The sequence below is a fragment of the Lichenostomus cassidix genome, unplaced genomic scaffold (assembly GCF_008360975.1).
Source record: "Lichenostomus cassidix isolate B80296 unplaced genomic scaffold, HeHo_3.0 HiC_scaffold_742, whole genome shotgun sequence".
Classification (NCBI taxonomy): domain Eukaryota; kingdom Metazoa; phylum Chordata; class Aves; order Passeriformes; family Meliphagidae; genus Lichenostomus; species Lichenostomus cassidix.
In genome coordinates this window covers 22,037-47,625 of record NW_028147286.1, presented here as the reverse complement: position 1 = coordinate 47,625, position 25,589 = coordinate 22,037, and the positions used below count along the sequence as shown (strand labels likewise).

Genomic DNA, 25,589 nt, shown 5'->3' with positions numbered 1-25,589 from the left:
GATATATATATCACACACTTATGTATATATATACACATATGTATATATACTTTCACACATATGTATATATACACACATATGTATGTATACACAGACATGTATATATACACACACATGTATACACACACACACATATGTATATATACACACATATATACACACATGTATATACACACCCATGTATATATACACACATATGTATACACACACACACACATATGTTTATATACACACATATGTTTATATACACACATATGTATATATACACACATATATACACACATGTATATATACACACATGTATATATACACACATGTATATATAGACACACATATATATATACACACACATATATACACACATACAATATGTATATACACACATATATATACACACATGTATATACACACACATGTATATATACACACATATGTATATATACACACACATTTATATACACACACACATGTATATATATACACATATGTATATATACACACATATATACAACAGGTATATATACACATGTATATATACACACATATTATATACACACACATATATATATACACATATGTACATACACACATATGTTGTATACCAATGTATATACCACATATTATAAGACATTATATACACACATATATATACACACATGTATATATACACACATGTATATATACACACACATATATATACACATATATATATACACACATATATATACACATATATATATACACACATATGTATATATACACATGTATATACAGCCATGTATATATACACACATATGTATATATACACACACATATATATACACACATGTGTATATATACACACATATGTATATACACACATATGTATTATACACACATATGTATATATACACATGTATATATACATACACGTATATATACACACACATATATACACACATATATATACAGAGATGTATATATACACACATGTATATATACACACACACATTATATACAGATATGTATATACACACACATGTATATATACAGACATATGTATATATACACACACATATATATACACACATGTATATACAGATATATGTACATATACACACACATGTATATACACACATATGTATATATACACACACATATATATACACATATATATACACACATGTGTATATATACACACAGTTTATACACATGTGTATATATACAGACATATGTATATATACACATATATGTATGTATACACACATATCTGTATATACACACATGTATATATACACACATACATATATATACACACATGTATATATACACACATGTGTATATATAGACACATATGTATGTATACACACATATGTATATATACACATATGTATATATACACACATACATATATACACACACGTATATATACACACATGTGTATATATACACATATGTGTATATATACAGACATATGTATATATACACATATATGTATGTATACACACATATGTATATATACACACATGTATATACACACATGTGTATATATACACATATGTTATATACAGACATATGTATATACACATATATGTATGTATATACACATATGTATGTATACACACATGTATATATACACACATACATATATATACACATGTGTATATACACATACATGTGTATATATAAACATATGTATGTATACATACATATGTATATATACACACATAGTGTAGTATATATACACATATATATATACACACATATGTATGTATACACACATATGTAGATATATATACACTCTATATATACACATATGTATATATACACATATATAAGATATATACACACATGTATATATACACGTATGTATATATACACATATATACAGACATATATATATATACACACACACATATGTGTATATGTACTCATATGTATATACTATATATCTTTATATATACACATGTGTATATACATACATGTATATATACACACAGTATATATACACATATGTATATACACACATATGTTTATATACAGACACATGTATATATACACACATGTATATACACACCCATGTATATATACACACATATGTATATACACACATATGTTTATATACAGACACACGTATATATACACACATGTATATACACACCCATGTATATATACACACATATGTATATATACACATATGTATATACACACATATGTTTATATACAGACACATGTATATATACACACATGTATATACACACCCATGTATATATACACATATGTATATACACACATATGTATATATACACATATGTATATACACACATATGTATATATACACATATGTATATACACACATTTATATATACACATATGTATATACACACACACGTGTATATACACACCTATGTTTATGTACACACACACGTATATATACACACATATATACACACATTATATATACACACATTTATATACACATATGTATACACACATATGTTTATATACACACATGTATATATACAGACACATATGTATATATACACACACATGTATAGACACACATATACATATACAGACATATATATACAGATATACACATGTATAGATACATACATATGTATAGATACACACATATATACATTACACACAATATATATACACACATATGTATATATATGACACAATATATACATACATATGTATATATACGCACACATATATATACACATATATATACACACACATGTATATAGACACACACATATATATACAGACATATAGACACATATGTATAGATACACACATATGTATAGATACACACATATTTACACACATATGTATATATTTACACACATGTATATACACCCACCCATGTATATATATACACATATGTATACACACAGACATATGGTTATATACACACACGTATATATACACAAACACATAGATATACAGACATATATATACACACATATGTATGTACATACTCATATGTATATACACACGTGTGTATATATACACACATACGTATGTATACGCACACATGTATATATACACATATGTATATATACACGTGTGTATATATACACACATACGTATGTATATGCACACATGTATATATACACACATACATATATACACACATATATATATACAGACAGATATATATACACACACATATATATACAGATGTATATATACATACATGTGTATATGTACACTTATGTATATATACACACCCATATATAGACTCATGTATATATACACACATATATATACACACACATATATATACAGACCTATATACAGATATGTATATAGAAACACATATGTATATATACACACACATTTATACACACATATGTATATATACACTCACATATATATGCACATATGTATTTATATATATACACATAGATACACACATGTATATGCACACAGATATATATACACACATATATATATAAACACAGATATATATACACACATAGGTATATATATACACATATATATACATACATATTTATAAACAGTATATATATACACAAATACATATATATATATATGCATATGCACACATATGTATATATACATATATATACACATACACATATATATACACACCCACAGATATATATACACACACACCGATATAGATACAGACACATCGATATACACAAATATATATACACCCACATATATGCACATATATATACACACATATGTATATATACACACATATGTATATATATACACATATCTATATATAAATATATATACACATACACATACATATACACACACAGAGATATAGATACACACACACACACAGATATACAGAAATATATATACAAACATATTTATATATACACATATATACATATACAGACATATATATACACATACCCATATATACACACATGTATATACACACATATATATACACCCCCATATGTATATAAACAGACACATATATATAGACGCATATACATACCTACATATGTATACACACACATATGTATATATCACATGATATATCATATATATACACCCCCATATGTATATAAACAGACACATATATATAGACGCATATACATACCTACATATGTATATACACACATATGTATATATGCACACATGCATATATACACATATATATACACCTCCATATGTATATAAACACACACATGTATATAGACATATATACATACCTACATATGTATATACACACATATGTATATATGCACATATATGTATATATACACACATGTATATATACACATATATATACACCCCCATATGTATATAAACACACACATATATATAGACATATATACATACCTACATATGTATATACAGACATATGTATATATACACTCATATGTATATACACACGTATATATATATACACTCATATATATATAAAGAGATATTTATATACACTGATGTATTTATACACATATATGCATATGTACACACATATAGATACACACATATATATCTACACAGACACATATATGTATAAACACATATGTATATATATAGACATATAGATATATACACACACTCAGTTGTATATACATACACACATATATATGCACACCATGTATATATACACACACTCAGATATGTATACACATACATATATATACACAGATATATGTATATATACACACACGTATATATACACAGATCCACATATATATGCCTGCACATATATGTATACACAGACACAGCTGTATATATACACACACATATATATAGACACACATATATATACACAGATATATATATACACAGATATATATACACACACATATATATACACACACAGATATATATACACACACATATATATACACACACATATATATACACACACATATATATACACAGACAGATACATATATAGTCACAGGTATAGAAACACACACTTATATACACATGTATATAAACACACATATGTATATACACACACACATATGTATATACACACACATATGTATATACACCCCCATACGTATATAAATACACATATACATATACCCTCAGTTGTATATATACACACCATATATATACACACACACACATATATATACATACATATGTGTATACATACCATATATATGTACACGCACACACATCTGTATACATGGACACACATATATGTACACACACACATACATATTTTTTTTTACATACATATACACACATATGTATATACATACCATAAATATGCACACACACACACATATATATACATGCACACACATATATATACACACACGCATATATATACATACACACATGTATGTATACAGACACATATGTATATATACACACATGTATATATACACACACATACATATACACTGACATGTATGTATACACACACATATGTATATATACACAGATGTATATATATACACCCGCATATATATATAGAGACATATGTATGTATATACACACACATATGTATATATACACACACACATCTATATACACACAGTCATATGTATACACACATATGTGTCTATACACACATATGTATGTATACACACACAGACATATATATACCAGATGTGTATACAGACATATGTATATATACACACACACATATATATACATATAGACATATAAATAGGCAGGCATATATATACACACACACACACACACATATATATATACACACATATGTATATACACACCATATATATGTATACACACACAGACATATATATATACGCACACACATATATACACACATATGTATGTATACATATACATATGTATATATACACACATGTATATATATACACAGACATATATATACACACAGCCATATATGTAGTCACACATGTATGTATACACACACATATGTATATATACACACATGTATATATATATACCCACACATATATATATACAGACATATGTATGTATACATACATATGTATGTATACTCACATACATATATAAATATAACATATGTATATACAGACATATGTATATATACACACATGTATATATACACACATACATATATAAATTTACCATATGTATATACAGACATATGTATATATACACACACGTATATATACACATATACATATATAAATATACCATGTGTATATACAGATATATGTATATATACAGCCATGTATATATACACAGACACACATATATATCCACACGTATATATGTATACACACACATGTATATACACACACACACACATATATATATAGACGCACACACAGATATATACACACATACATATATATACACACATATGAATGTATACACACAAATATGTATATATACACACACGTATATGTATACACAGACATATATATACACACACCCATATATGTACACAGATATTTATACATATGGACATATGTATGTATACACAGAAATATATATATTCACCATATGTATATATACACATATGTATATATACACACACGTATATATACAGAGACATGCATATGTATCCACACACATATATGTATACACACACATGTATGTATACAGTCACACATATATACACACACACACACACACATATATACACACACATATATATATATACACACACACAGGGTTATATACACACACACATATATATACACACATATATACACATATATATACACAGACATATATATACACATATACACATATACATATACACACATATATATTCCAATATGAATATATATGCACATACATATACACACACATATTTATACACACCATATATATATACACACACAGACATCTATATGGAGAGATACATATATATATACACATATGTATATATATACACATAGAGATACAGACTCATATTTATACACACCATATATATATAGACACACAGACATATATATGCACTCACAGATATATATACACACATATGTATATATACACATAGAGATACACACACATATTTATACACACCATATATATATATACACACATGCATATATATGCACACACATATAAATATACACACGTATGTATATATATACACATACAGATACACACAGTTATATGCACTATATATGTACACACACACTTATAAATATATTCACACACATACATATATACACAGATATGTATATATACACATAGAGTTACACACACATATTTATACACACCATATATATATGCACACAGGCATAAATATACACATGTATGTATATGTATATACACATACAGATACACACAGTTATACGCACTATATATATACACACAGACATATAAATATATTCACACACATACATATATACACAGATATGTATATATACACATAGAGTTACACACACATATTTATACACACATATATATATGCACACTATATATATACACAGACACACATATATATACACACATATATATACATACATTTGTATATATATACGCATATAGATACATGCACTCACATATATGTATACACACACATATATATACAGACATAAATATGTACACCATAGATGTACACACAGAGAGATATATATACATGGACATATATATAGACACATATGTATATATATAAACATATATACACACAGAGACATATATTTACACACACAGATATATACACAGATATGTATATATATATACAGACATATGTATATATACACACACTTATATATATACAGACACGTATGTATATGCACACATATATATGTATACACACAGAAATGTATATATACACACACACACACATATATGTGCACACATATATATGTGTACACTCACATATGTATATATAGACAGAAACATATATACATACTCATATATATACATACAGACACATATATATACACATAGAGAGATATATATACACACACATATATATATACACACACAGATATATATATATATATACACCCACATATACATACATATATATATACACATAGAGAGATATATATACACACACATATATATACACCATATGTATATGCACACAGATGTATACATACCCATATGTATATATACATAGACTCACGTGCATATCCACACACATATATATATACACACACAGATATATATATATATATACACCCACATATACATACATATATATATACACACAGATATGTATATATATGGCCATATGTCCGTATACACACACATATATATATACACCATATGTATATGCACACAGATGTATACATACCCATATGTATATATACATAGACTCACGTGCATATCCACACACATTTATGTATACACACACATATGTATATATACCCTTACACATATATAGACACAAGTACATATATATACACACACGTATATATATACACACATAGACATATATATACACACACACATAGATATACACACATATGCATATATGCACCATATATATGTACACACACACACATATATATACATGCTCACATATATATATGGTGACACATATATATACACACAGATATATATACAGCTATATGTATATACCCACCATATATATGTACACACACACACATATATATACCTGGTCACATGTTCATCTACACACAGCCATATATATACACACATATGTATATGTACGCCCATATGTATGTATACACAGAAATATATATATACACCATGTGTATGTATATACATATGTATATATACACATATGTATATATACACAGTCACACGTATATAGCCACATACATATATGTATACACACATGTGCATATCTAAAGTCACATATATATATACAGACACATAGATATGTATGTATATAGAGAGACATATATATATACACACCATATGTATATACACACTTATGTATATAGACACACATGTATATATACAGAGACACACATATATATCCACTCACATATATGTATTCACACAGATATGTATATATACACTCACAGATATATAGCCACACACATATATAAATACATACACATATATATATACACACACACATATATACACACATATGTATATACACACCATATATAGATGTACACACACATATATATACATGGTCACACATATATATACAGACACACATATATATACACACACACAGATATATAAACACATAGGTATATACACACCATATATATGTACACACACATACATATATATACACGCTCACACATATATATGTCCACACATATATATATACACACAGAGATATATACACACATTTGTATATAGACACCATATGTATGTACACACACATACATATAGACACACAGAGATATATACACACATTTGTATATAGACAGCATATATATGTACACACACAGACATATATATCCATACTCACACATATATATATGCAGACATATATATATACACACCCCATATATATACACACATATGTATATACACACCATATATATGTAGACAGAGACACATATATATACATGCTCACACATGTATATACATACAAACATATATATACACACATATGTATGGATACACATACATATGTATATATATACATAGAGGTACATATACATGCACACATATATATACACACACCCATATATATACACACATATGTATATATATGCTCATATGTATGTATACACACACATATATATATACACCATATGTATATGTACATACATGTATATATACACATTTGTATATATATACAGTCACACATATATAGCCACACACATATATGTATACACACACGTGTATATATAGAGTGACATATATATATATACACACACAGATATATATACACACATATGTATGTATACACACAGATATATATATACACCATATGTATATACACACATATGTATATATATATACACACATGTATATACACAGAGACACACCTATACATCCACATACATATATGTATACACAGACATATGTATATATACGCTCACATATATATAGACACGCACAGATATATATACACACACATATATATACACACACATGTATATATACACACACATATATATATACACACAGATATATATACGCACAGACATATATATACACACATCTGTATATACTCACCATATATATGTACACTCACACACATGTATATACATGCTCACAAATATATATATCCACACATATATATATATGCTGAGAAACGGAGGCTTGAGAAACCAATATGAATTTAGCACAAGCTTCAGTTTATTCATGTACAGCATATAATTTCTATTGTAGTTAACTAACTCATGCCTATTCTGTAATCCTACAATAGTATTGGTTCTATAGTTCCACGGCCTAAGTTTGGCTACTTGCCTTAACATGTATCTACGTTTCCCTATAATGCCCGATTTCTGCCTATTTGTCGCCAATGAACGCATTCCGGACGGCTCCTACGATCTCCACGTCGAAGGAAAGTCACGGTGACCTTAGATCGCTGATCGGATGAAGGTATGTCACGAATAGTCGGCGGAATATGGCTATTGTGAAGAAGCGGCTCGTTAATAAGCAATCTATGTCCATCTGCGTGTCCCTTCTCTAGAAGCTAGCTTTCGACATATATATACACAGACACATCTATATACACAGATATGTATATACACACCATATATATGTACACACACACCTATATATACACGCTTACACATCTATATACACACACACATATATATACATATATATGTAGGGATACACACAGATATGTATATATACACAGACGTACATATACACACCGACATATATCTACACATACCCATATATATACAGACATTTGTTTCTATACGCCCATATGTATGTATATTCAGAAATATATATATAGAGCATATGTATACACACAGATATGTATATATACACATACGTATATATACACAGTCAGACATATATAGCCATACACCTATATGTATAGACATACATGTATATATACAGTCACATATATATGTATACACACAGATACATACATATACACACACATGTATGGATACACACAGATATATGTATATATACATACATGTATATATCCACTCACATATATATACACACACCCATATATATACAGACATATGTATGTATACGCCTATATGTATGTCTGCACAGAATTATATATATACACCATATGTATATACACACATTTGTATATATACACACACGTGTATATACACAGACACACATATATAGCCACACACATATATGTATACACACACATGTATATATACACTCACACATATCTATACAGAGACACATATATATACACACATATATATATACACATGCACAGATATATATACGCAGATAGAAATATATATGCACACATATATACAGAGGTATATACATACACATATATGTGTATACAAACAGATATGTATATATACACACACACATATACAGAGATATACACATATACATATATATATACATACACCTCTGTATATACAGACATATATATACAGACATTTATTTATACACATATATGTATATATACACACATATAGATACACACAGATATATATACCCACAGATATATATATACAGACATATAAATGCATCCATGTAATTATACACATATATGTATATATACATATATAGATACACACACATGTATATACACACACACATATATATGTACACATTCACATATATATACACACATTTTTATATATATACACATATAGATATTGATACATAATTAGACACACCATATATATACATATACACACACATATATATGCATACCCACATATATAGTCACACATATGTATATATATACACCTATAGATACACACACATATTCAACACACCATATATATACAGACACAGACATATAGATGCATACACACATATATATTCACATATCTGTGTATAGATATACATATAGATAGAGACACATATTTATACACACCGTATATATATACACACCCACTCCTATATATGCACAGACATATATATATACACACATATGTATATATATACACATATAGATACACACACATAAATAGACACACCATATATATATGCACAGACACACACAGACATATATATGCAGAGACACATATATATATACATATATGTATATATATATATACAGATACACACATATATTTATACACACCATATATATATACACACACACCTACTCATATATATGCATACACAGAGATATATACACAGAAATGTATATATATAGATATACACATACCCACACACACTTATTTATATACACCATATATATACACACACACACACCTATATATGCAGACATACATATATATACAGACATATGTATATATATACTCATACAGATACACATAAATATTTATACACACCATATATATATACACACACATGTATATATAGACATTCACATATATATACACACATATGTATATATATACATATAGATATTGACACATATTTATGCACACCATATATATATATACACACCCATATATATGCATACCCACATATATACTCACAGATATGTATATATATACACCTATAGATACACAGACATATTTATACACACTATATATATACAGACACAGACATATATATGCATACACACATATATATTCACACATCTGTATATGGATATACCTATAGATACAGACACATATTTATACACACCATATATATATACACACCCACTCATATATATTCACATACATATATATATACACACATATGTATATATATACACATATAGATACACACACATAAATAGACACACCATATATATATACACAGACACACACAGACATATATATGCACAGACACATATATATATATACATATATGTATATATATATATACAGATACACACATATTTCTATACACACCATATAAATATACACACATACTCATATATATGCATACACAGATATATACACAGAAATGTATATATATAGACATACGCATACACACACACCTATTTATATACAGCATATGTATATACACACACACACACATACATATGCAGACACATATATATATACAGACATATGTATATATATACTCCTACAGATACACAGACATATTTATACACACCATATATATATACACACACGTATATATATCCACTCACACATATATATACACACATATGTATATATATACACATACAGATACACACACATATTTATATACACCATATATATATATACACACACATATATATACAGACATGTATATATATACACATACAGATAGACACACTTATTTATACGCAGCATATATATACACACACACCTACACATATTTATGCACATACATATATATATATACACACACACATATGTATATATATACAGATAGAGATACACAGACATATTTATACACAGCATATATATACACATCCACACATATATACACACACTCAGACACATATATACACACATATGTATATATATACACATAGAGATACACAGACATATTTATACACACCATATATATATATACACATATATATACACAGACATATATATGCAGTCATATGTATATAAACAGTCATATGTATATATGCACACACGTATATATACACCGACATACAGAATATGCACACACATATATGTATAGACATACATGTATATACACAGAGACACATATATATACACACACATATACACACATATATATCCACACATATATGTATATACATGCACATATGTATATATACACACACATATGTATATATACACACATGTGTATATATACCCACACATACATATATAGACATATATATGTACACATATATATATACAGATGTATATAGACACATATATATATATACAGATGTATATAGACACATATATATATACAGATGTATATAGACACATATATATACACCCCCATATGTATATAAATACAAACATATTTATACAAAGACATATATATAGACATATATACATTCCCTCATATGCATATAGAGACATATGTATATATACAGACATATGTATATATACAGACACACATATATATACACAGACATATATATACACACGTATGTATACACATATGTAAATATATCCACACGTATCTATACATCGATATATATATACCCACACACATATATATATATACACACACACGTGTATATATTCACACACACATATATATATACACAGACATACAAATATATATACACATATATGTATATATACACACATATGTATGTATAGACACAGAAATATATACACACAGATGTATATACAGACATACGTATATATACACTTATGTATATATAAAGATACAGATATATACGCACACACACATATATATACACAGACATATATACACACAGACATACATATACAGACACCTACATATATATATACACATACACCTATATACACACACATATATGTACAGATATATATATACTCACACATATGTATATACATACAGATATGTATATATACACACATATGTATATATATAGAGACACAGAGATACACAGATATACATATACACACACACTCACACACACACATACATATATCCCGCGTTTCATTTGCGGGGCACTTTCCGCATCGAGGCGCCGAATGGGTAGCCGAGGGAGGAGATGAGCATGGGGGACACCGTGGCAAGGTGTTCAGAGAGCATATGCAAAGGGGAGGCCCAAGCCGCCCAATTGTGAGAAGGTGAGCCAGGTAGCCAGCAGGCTTGAGGGAGTGGTGTGCAGCAAGTGGCAAGGAGGGAGAGGCTGTAAGGTGGTGGCTGAGCAGCAGGAGCGGCTCTTTGTTGTGTTTGATCCGCTTTTCTAAAATGAGTCCTGTGCCCTAATAGGCAATGCGTGAGAAGAAAGCGCACGGAGTCAGACATGAGAGGCATCCGGGCCCGACCACGGCACCGGTAGGGAGAGGACCAGACGGGTAAAGCGGTGGGAGATTGATTTTCCATGGGAGAGAGGTGTCCAGCTGTCAGTTAGCCATGGTGTTGGAAGAGGTTTGTAGGTGGCTGGAGGCCAGATGCAGGTGTTTGAGATGATTGTTAAATTTGCTTTGTCTTTCAGAGTGGTACCGTGAAGCGATTGGTTGCAGGGAAGTAATGATGGCAGGAAGTGGCACGTGGAAGAAATGTTGAGGGAGTAAAGGTGGGAATGCAAAGGTGAAGGATGTGAGAGGTGAGGTTTTGTTGTTGTGAGCGTGAGGGGTGAAAGGTCAAAGTGGCTTACGAAGGGATTGGTGTGGTAAATGAAGAAGCATCAGCGTGGCTTGAACGGCGCAAGCAAGGAGCTGCGACGGTGGCGTAAGCAAGGCGTGAAGGGTTTGGAGAGAGTATGTGAGTTTTGTAGAAGGCAAGAGGTGCATAAATGGAGTGTTTTGCAAAGTTTGGGAAGAGGGTTTTTTTGTTGTTAATGTGAGTGTGTTTGAGTTGGTGAATGTATATGCAGTGTGTTTGGTTGTCTGTGTGTGTGTGTGTGAGTGAGATGTGTTAAGGCATGAAAGAAGGCCGAGTTTGATAAGAGAAGGAAATGTGAGGACAGAAGTATTTATTGTTGGTTATGGAGAGAGTTTGAAGGTGAAGTGTTTGTTAGTGCGTTGTAGGTGGAAAAAGTAAATTTTGGCACCTTGGTGCCCTCAGCCACGCCCCCCGGCACCAGGTGCCGCCCCCGGATTTTCAGCGCGCGCCGCGCGCGGCGCGGTGGACGCGGGGGGGGTACCCCGGGAGGCCCCGTCCGGGCGGCGCCATCCCCCCCCCCTGCGGGGAGCTGCAGCGGCAGCCCCCCCCCTGCGGCGGGCCCGCCTGGGCTGCCCCCCCTCGCGGGGGGGCCCGCCTGTGTCGCCCCACCTTCTGGCACACGTGCCTCACTTACGTTCCAGTGGGGGTAGGCGGGCCGGCGGGTTCCCGGACTACGGGGCCGTGACGTGCCCAGCACACGCACGGGCTAGCCCGCGGTGGGATTCGAACCCCTGACGTGCAGAGATCCGGCTTAAGGCCATACCCACCGAGCCAGAGTGGCTCCTTAATTTTAAATCCTTTTTTTGGGGGCATATCCTTTTCGCCGCACAATGACGTCAACAAAGCTCTGCCCACTTCCCCGCCCCCGATTCTGCGTCCGTCACGGTACTCCACCCACTGCTCCGCCTGTCGTCCCTCCCTCGGCCCCGCCCCTGTCGGCGCCCTGCCCGGGCCAAAGCCACGCCTCCGGTGGTCTCCACACCCCGCCCCTCGACGTCACGGGGCTCGGCACACAGCCACGGCCCTGCCGCTCCCCCTACCCCGCCCAAGAGCCCGCCCCTCGGTGCCCCCTCAGTCCGCCCTAAGCTACGCCTGTCTCCGCCCGCCCGTCGCTATGGCAACAGGGGAGCCGTTGCTTCTTTAGCGTTTTACTTTTTTCCCCATTTTTGGAGGTCCTTTGCTAGAGAATTTTCCTAAGGTTCAGTGCATGGTTTTTACATGCTTTCCCTCAACTGTATTAGCACAAATTACCATTCTCTCAAATCTTACTGGGTCTTTTAATCACTTTTTGAAAGCACCATTTATGATTCTTGAAAACCAAAACACATTTTGGGGGATACTGCAGCACTAGCATATATATAGTTGTTTCTCCCAACTACGTCCATTTTGCTTATCTCATTGTACAGTATTTCCTAGGGGCTTCTACTGTGTATCGCTGGGGTTTTTTCACTTGTTTCGTGCCTGCATTCACTTCCGTGTGCATGTGTTACCCCATCCTGTGCTTTTGCAGGGATCACTTCTGCAGTCTTGGGGGTTATTTTTCCACCTCTACACTACTGCCACGTGTTTACTAGTGTCACCCAATCTGCAGAAAAAAATGGAAAAACTCTGCAACAACATTTTCATGTTACACACTCAAGGCATGACTTTATTTTGTGCCCAGCACGTACCACAGCAATCATCTCATCCCCCCAAAGCCCGGGTGTGCAGAGACAACCATTCCAGACTACAGAGCTTTTACTCCGTTTCTCAGATAGTGCATACAGTAAAAGCCAATAGGAAAGCATTGCCTCAGTGTTCATTCGTCCAAAGTGGAGCAAACTCCCCATATTCGGTGTCTTGTTGCACTCCAATGTCCTTGTCTGTCACGCTTATGACATTCTTCACTTGTTTTTAGCAGTCATTTCTCTGGGCCAGGATGTCTTCAGCCCTGCTGCAGGTGCTCTGGCCTAGCTGCTTGTGATATCCATCATGTCTTCTGGAGAACCACATGTTCCTGCTGGATGTTCTGTTCACAGTGCTTGTCTTTCTGCTTCTCTTTGGGGGTCAATCCCAAGCTCTTGCTATGCTGAATTCACCAGGCCTCATGTGGCACAGCATTGCCCTGGAAGAAACCAAACATTTCTTTTCCCAGGGGAAACCCAAACCAAACCTTTGACTACAGTGACACAATATTTTTAACCCGATGATACATTTTGCAACAGTAGCAGTCAGTCACAACAATTTTCCTTCAGCAGCCTTTCATGTCATTTTGTTTTCTATATCTTTTGGAACAGAACAGATGCCATCTTTCCCTTCTCTACGCATGCCACATCACCACAATATCCTCGCCGGGATAGGCAACTCCAGCAGCAGCGAAACCCCACCATCTGGAAGAGAACACGACACACGTGTCAGTCATTTCCGCACGGCTCAGCACATGTGCTAGTCCGAGCGCCCGATGCCACGTCCTCCTGGGCCTCCTACCCACCAGCCGCCTGTTGAAGTTGTGACACAGCGGAGGGTTTCGGGCCTGCTCAGCCACAGCAACACATCAAAGTTTCACAGTATTCTACAAATTCTCAATCAGGTGCACTATCTCTTACCCACCCATGTCATGTAACCGCAACCACCCAGTCTAATACCTTCTAATCCATCTCCACGGCTTCTTCACACTTGCCTGCAGCAAAGGCTGTCCGACAGTGCATGCACTCCATACTCTGCAGAGTTCCAATTCCCCTCCAGGGACGGTCATCACACACTCGGCATTCTTCTTCACCCAAACATTCCTATCTCACTCCATCCACAAGTTTCTCTGAAGACACATACTTTGTATTGACATTCAGCCAGCTGCTGATGACGTCCAGGCAAAGTTCTTATGAAGTCATCTCAGCTTCTGCGAGAGGTGTGTACGCACAGAGGCCAAAGCCCGTGGCTGCACTCCAAGTCGTCCGAGCCTCAGCACGCAGCAGGCCGAGAGGATACGCTTGCAGGAAGCGGGTTTGTACCCACCATCCCCCCGCTCCGGGGGGAACGGGAGGCCTTTGCCTACATGCCATCACCTCTGCTCGCAGGCCATAAACATCTACCCTCCGTGGCCCACGTGTGCAAACCTGAACCCACTGTCACATGCTATAGCCATGCCATTTTCATGTCACAGTTACCTTACAGGGTGTTTCAATGCCTTTGACATGCTGTGCAGTGCTAGGCCTTTCACTGCAGCATGGCATATATATCCATACAGCTGCAGTGTGCTGCAAGATGCTGCCCCTGCTTTGCCAGGGGGACAGGCCTGGCCATGGGCCCATGACTTCAGCCTATGTTAACCCACCTCAGGATGCCCCTGGGACGCATGGACAGCTGCTATTGCTTTGTCCCTGTTTGTTCCTGTGGCCCTACGTGTCCTTCCACTCCTCTTTTTCTCTCTGTCTCTCCTTGTGTCCGTCATAGCTACGAACAGATGCCACTCACAGCACACACCGTGTGAGGGTCTCCTTTGCACATCCATTCCTTCCCAGGTATTTGTAGAGAACGTCCCAAGTTCCATCCTAAACGCTACCTTGACACAAGAGGGTGCTGTAGGAGTGGACTCCTGTCACTTCCAGTCTGCCGTCTTGCATCTCAAAGCCATTGCCTACATAGCACCCTTTGTGCTCAGAATTGCACTTCTTTCCAACACCCATGTCCCACGTCTTACACGTGGCACTGACAACTCACAGGTCTCACAATTATTGCACCGAGCCTGTAAACACGACCTGCACAACTCTCCCTATGTGCACCCACTATCACTTTGTAGTTTTCCTTCTCTCTATCAAAACTATGCCTGAACAGGTGCCCAGATTCCAACTGCTCCGTGCTGGCTTCTCAGTAATACATGCCTCCTGCTATGGCAAGTGCAACACTTTTGAAACGTGACACATACCTTCTCATACCAGCATACGTAGCACAGCCAGAGTTGCACGCTCCCCCAGGACAGATTCTTCTCCATTTCTGCCCTGACCCTCACACCAGTGCCAGCCCACGGGGCTCCACATGGATGCAGTGTCCTTGCAATACAGGCAACCCTGAGAAACACACAAAGACCGTTGCTGCAGCCTGTACATCCCTGCACGTTCCTTGTCACCGAGACCCTTCAAGGCACATTCTTTCCTACAGCTTTTGCAAGCCTCTTCAACAATCCATAACCTCCTCACCGTCTCCTTCTATGTCCATTCACCTACTTCATCCTTCTCACCAGCCCACTGCCAGGCTCTCTTGTTCCATACTCCTCCTACTTCCTGACCCAAACCTCCACGTCCAATTCTATTCCAGGGAGGGTTATCATGTACTCATCATTCTTCTTCAGCAAAACATTCATATACACTTGTATCCACCAGTCTCCCTCAAGACAGCTACTTTGCACTGCCTGACCGACTGACCGACTGAAAGTCAGCCAGCCAGCCACCCAGCCAGCCAGCCAGCCAGCCAGCCAGCCACCCAGCCAGCCAGCCAGCTATCTACCTACCTACCTACCTACCTACCTACCTACCTAGCTGATGACATCCAGGGAAAATTTTTCCTCATTCATCTCACTTTCTGGAAGATGTCAAACCCTGCAGCTGTACTCCAAATGTTCCAAGCTTCAGCATGCACCTAGCAAGGAGGATATGCTTGCAGGAAGTAGGTTTGTACCCACTGTCCCCCAGCTCAGGGGGGAACGGGAGGCCTCTGCCTACATGCTGTCACCTCTGCTCGAAGGCCATAAACATGGCCTCCTTGGCCCACCTGTGCAAACCCTCATCCAGCCCCATGTGCCATAAAGAAAACATTTTCATGTCACAGTTACCTTACAGGGCCTTTCAATGCATTCCACATGCTTTACAGTGCAGCAATGCATGTATATCCACACATCTGGAGCCTGCTGTAAGATGCTGACGCTGCTTTGCCAGGGGGACAGGCCTGGCCATCGGCCCATGACTTCAGTCTATATTAACTCACCTCAGGATGCCCCTGGCACCCTATGGACCGCTCCTATTGCTGTGTCCCTGTTCGTTCCTGTGGCCCTACCTGTCCCTCCTGTCCTCTTTTTCCCTTCCTCTCTGTCCTTGTGTGTTTCAAACCTAAGACCAGATGCCAGTGACAGGACACACCGTGGGAGGGTCTGCTTTGCACATCCATTCCTTCCCAGGTATTTCTAGAGAACGTCCCAAGTTCCATCCTAAACAGTACCTCGACACCAGAGGGCGCTGTAGGAGTGGATTTCCATCACTTTTGGGCCTGCCGTCCTGCATTTCAAAGCCGTTGCCTTCGTAGCAGCCTTTCTGCTCAGAACTGCAATTCTTTGCAACACCCACGTCTTACACATGTCTTACCGTGTCTTACACATGCCACTTACACCTGACAGGTCTCACAATTACTGCAGCGAGCCTGTAAACACGACCTGTACAAGTCTCCCCATGTGCATACAGTATCCCTCTCCCTATGTGCACACAGTATCTCTTTGTAGTTTTCTCTTTCACTCTCAAATCTATGCCTGAGCATTTAGCAAAATTCAAGTGCTCCATGCTTGCTTCTCAGCAATGCATGCCTCCTGCTGTGGTAAGTGCAACACTTTTGAAACGTGACACATACCTTCTCATATCAGCATACTTAGGACAGCCAGAGCTGCATGCTCCCCGAGGACAGATTCTTCTCCATTTCTGCCTTGACACTCAAACCACGTGCCAGCCCATGGAGCTCCACACGGATGTAGTGCCCTTGTCATACAGGGAACCTGGTGAAACACAGAAATACTGTTGCTGCAACCTGTACATCTCTGCTTGTTCCCTGTTACAGAGACACTTCAAGGTACCTTCTTTCCTCCAGCTTTTGCAACACTTCTCTACCATCCATAACCCCCTCAGTGCCTCCTTCTATGCCCATTCACCTACTTCATCCTTCTCACTTACCTGCTCCCAGGCTTTCTTGTTCTATACTCCTCCTACTTCCTGACCCAAACCTCCATGTACCATTCCATTCCAGGGAGGGTTATCATGTACTCATCATTCCTCTTCAGCAAAACATTCATATACACCTCTATTTACCAGTCTCCCTTAAGACAGCTCCTTTGCTGTGACTGACTGACTGACTGACTGACAGACTGACTGACTGACTGACAGCCAGCCAGCCTGCCAGCCAGCCAACCAACCAACCAGCCAGCCAGCCAGCTAGCTAGCTAGGTAGGTAGCCAGCCAGCCAGCCAGCCAGCCAGCCAGCCAGCTAGCTAGCTAGCTAGCTAGCTAGCTAGGTAGCCAGCCAGCCAGCCAGCCAGCCAGCCAGCCAGCCAGCTAGCTAGCTAGCTATCTGATCAAATCCAGGGAAATTATTCCTCAGTCATCTCACCTTCTGCAAGAGGTCAAAGCCTGCAGCTGCACTCCAAGCTGTGGAAGCCTCAGCATGCAGCAGGTCCAGAGGATACCCTTGCAGGAAGTAGGTTAGTACCCACTGTCCCCCAGGACAGGGGGGAACAGGAGGCCTTTGCCTACATGCTGTCATCTGTGCTTACAGGCCATAAACATCTACCCTCTGTGGCCCACCTGTGCAAATCCCCATCCAGCCCCACGTGCCATAACCATACCATTTTCATGTCACAGTTACCTTACAGGGTGTTTCAATGCATTCCATATGCTCTGCAGTGCTAGGCCTTGCACCGCAGCAATGCATGTATATCCACACATCTGGAGCCTGCTGCAAGACGCTGCCCCTGCTTTGCCAGGGGGACAGGCCTGGCCATCGACCCATGACTTCAGGCTACATTAAGCCACCTCAGGATGGCCCCGGGACCTGTGGATCGCTCACACTGCTTTGTCCATGTTTGTTCCTGTGGCCCTACCTGTCCCTCCCCTCTTCTTTTTCTCTTCCTCTCTGTCCTTGTCTCTTTCAAACCTAAGGGCAGTTGCCAGTGACAGGATACAACCTGCCAGGGTCTCCTTTGCATATCCATTCCTTCCCAGGTATTTGTAGAGAACGTCCCAAGTTCCATCAGAAACACTACCTCGACACCAGAGGGCGCTGTAGGAGTGGATTTCCATCACTTTTGGGCCTGCCGTCCTGCATTTCAAAGCCATTGCCTTTGTAGCAGCCTTTCTGCTCAGAACTGCAATTCTTTGCAACATCGACCTCCTAGACATGTCTTACTGTGTCTTGCACATGCCACTTACACCTCACAAGTGTCACAATTACTGCACCGAGCCTGTAAACACGACCCGTACAACTCTCTCTATGTGCATACAGTACTCTCCCTATGTGCACACAGTATCTCTTTGTACTTTTCTCTTTCACTGTGAAATCTATGCCTGAACATGTAGCAAAATTCAAGTGTTCCATGCTTGCTTCTCAGCAATGCATGCCTCCTGCTACAGCAACTGCAACACTTTTATAACGTGACACATACCTTCTCATATCAGCATACTTTGGAAAGCCAGAGCTGCATGCTTCCCCAGGACAGATTCTTCTCCATTTCTGCCTTGATACTCAAACCACGTGCCAGCCCATGGAGCTCCACATGGATGTAGTGCCCTTGTCATACAGGCAACCTGGTGAAACACAGAAATACTGTTACTGCAACCTGTACATCCCTGCCCGTTCCCTGTCACCGAGACAGTTCAAGACACGTTCTTTCCTCCAGCTTTTGCAAACCTCTTCTACAATCCATAACCCCATCTGTGCCTTCTTCTAAGCCCATACACCTACTTCATCCTTCTCACTTACCTGCTCCCAGGCTTTCTTGTTCCATACTCCTCGTACTTCCTGACCGAAACCTCCACGTCCAATTGCATTCCAGGGAGGGTTATCACGTACTCATCATTCTTCTTCAGCAAAACATTCATATACACCTCTATTCACCAGTCTCCCTTAAGACAGCTACTTTGCTGTGACTGACTGACTGACTGACTGACTGACAGCCAGCCAGCCAGCCAGCCAGCCAGCCACCCACCCAGCCACCCACCCAGCCAGCCAGCTACCCACCCAGCCAGCCAGCTACCTACCTACCTACCTACCTACCTACCTACCTACCTAGCTACCTACCTACCTAGCTACCTACCTACCTACCTACCTACCTACCTAGCTACCTACCTACCTAGCTACCTACCTAGCTGATCACATCCAGGGAAAATTTTTTTCTCATTCATCTCACTTTCTGGAAGATGTCAAACCCTGCAGCTGTACTCCAAATGTTCCAAGCTTCAGCATGCACCTAGCAAGGAGGATATGCTTGCAGGAAGTAGGTTTGTACCCACTGTCCCCCAGCTCCGGGGGGAACGGGAGGCCTCTGCCTACATGCTGTCACCTCTTCTCGAAGGCCATAAACATGGCCTCCTTAGCCCACCTGTGCAAACCCTCATCCAGCCCCATGTGCCATAAAGAAAACATTTTCATGTCACAGTTACCTTACAGGGCCTTTCAATGCATTCCACATGCTTTACAGTGCAGCAATGCATGTATATCCACACATCTGGAGCCTGCTGTAAGATGCTGCCCCTGCTTTGCCAGGGGGACAGGCCTGGCCATCGGCCCATGACTTCAGCCTATGTTAACCCACCTCAGGATGCCCCTGGCACCCTATGGACCGCTCCTATTGCTGTGTCCCTGTTCGTTCCTGTGGCCCTACCTGTCCCTCCTGTCCTCTTTTTCCCTTCCTCTCTGTCCTTGTGTGTTTCAAACCTAAGACCAGATGCCAGTGACAGGACACACCGTGGGAGGGTCTGCTTTGCACATCCATTCCTTCCCAGGTATTTCTAGAGAATGTCCCAAGTTCCATCCTAAACACTACCTCGACACGAGAGGGCGCTGTAGGAGTGGATTTCCATCACTTTTGGGCCTGCCGTCCTGCATTTCAAAGCCGTTGCCTTTGTAGCAGCCTTTCTGCTCAGAACTGCAATTCTTTGCAACACCCACGTCTTACACATGTCTTACCGTGTCTTACACATGCCACTTACACCTGACAGGTCTCACAATTACTGCAGCGAGCCTGTAAACACGACCTGTACAAGTCTCCCCATGTGCATACAGTATCCCTCTCCCTATGTGCACACAGTATGTCTTTGTACTTTTCTCTTTCACTGTGAAATCTATGCCTGAACATGTAGCAAAATTCAAGTGTTCCATGCTCGCTTCTCAGGAATCCATGCCTCCTGCTGTGGCAAGTGCAACACTTTTGAAACGTGACACATACCTTCTCATATCAGCAGACTTAGGACAGCCAGAGCTGCATGCTCCCCCCGGACAGATTCTTCTCCATTTCTGCCTTGACACTCAAACCATGTGCCAGCACATGGAGCTCCACACGGATGTAGTGCCCTTGTCATACAGGGAACCTGGTGAAACACAGAAATACTGTTGCTGCAACCTGTACATCTCTGCTTGTTCCCTGTTACAGAGACACTTCAAGGTACCTTCTTTCCTCCAGCTTTTGCAACACTTCTCTACCATCCATAACCCGCTCAGTGCCTCCTTCTATGCCCATTCACCTACTTCATCCTTGTCACCAACCCACTCCCAGGCTTTCCTGTTCCATACTCCTCCTACTTCCTGACCCAAAAATCCACATCCAATTCCATTCCAGGGATGGTTATCACATAGTCATCATTCGTCTTCACCTAAGCATTCATATATACCTGTATCCACCAGTCTTCCTCAAGACAGCTACTTGGCACTTACTCACTCACGGACTGACAGTGAGCCAGCCACCTACCTAGCTAGCTACCTAGCTAGCTAGCTAGCTGATCACATCTAGGGAAAATCATTCCTCAGTCATGTCACCTTCTGCGAGAGGTCCAAGCCTGGAGCTGCACTCCAAATGGTCCAAGCTTCAGCGTGCACCGAGCAAAGAGGATCTGCTTGCAGGAAGTAGGTTAGTACCCACTGTCCCCCAGCTCAGGGGGGAACAGGAGGCCTTTGCCCACATGCTGTCATGTCTGCTGCCAGGCCATAAATATCTACCCTCCTTGGCCCACCCGTGCAAATCCTCATCCAGCCCCACGTGCCATAAACATACCATTTGCATGTCACAGTTACCTTACAGGGTCTTTCAATGCATTCCACACGCTGTGCAGTGCTAGGCCTTGCACTGCAGCAACGCATGTATATGCACACATCTGCAGCCTGCGGCAAGACGCTGCCCCTGCTTTGCCAGGGGGACAGGCCTGGTCATCGACCCATGACTTCAGGCTACATTAACCCACCTCGGGATGGCCCCGGGACCTATGGACCGCTCCCATTGCTTTGTCCCTGTTTGTTCCTGTGGCCCTACCTGTCCCTCCTCTCTTCTTTTTCTCTTCCTCTCTGTCCTTGTGTCTTTCAAACCTAAGACCAGATGCCACTGACAGGACACACCGTGCGAGGGTCTCCTTTGCACATCCATTCCTTCCCAGGTATTTCTAGAGAACGTGTCAAGTTCCATCAGAAACACTACCTCGACAACAGAGGGCGCTGTAGGAGTGGATTTCCATCACTTTTGGGCCTGCCGTCCTGCATTTCAAAGCCCTTGCCTTCGTAGCAGCCTTTCT

General features: G+C 37.9%; 1 long non-coding RNA gene across 1 annotated transcript in view; it reads right to left on the bottom strand.

The window, feature by feature from the left end:
- Positions 1–20,810, bottom strand: part of LOC146423447 (uncharacterized) — a 169,903-nt gene extending 149,093 nt beyond the window's left edge. Inside the window, exon 1 of the long non-coding RNA XR_014847530.1 lies at positions 20,674–20,810. This is a non-coding gene — a long non-coding RNA (uncharacterized LOC146423447). The remainder of the gene's footprint in view (positions 1–20,673) is intronic.
- Between the last annotated feature and the right edge of the window lie 4,779 nt (positions 20,811–25,589).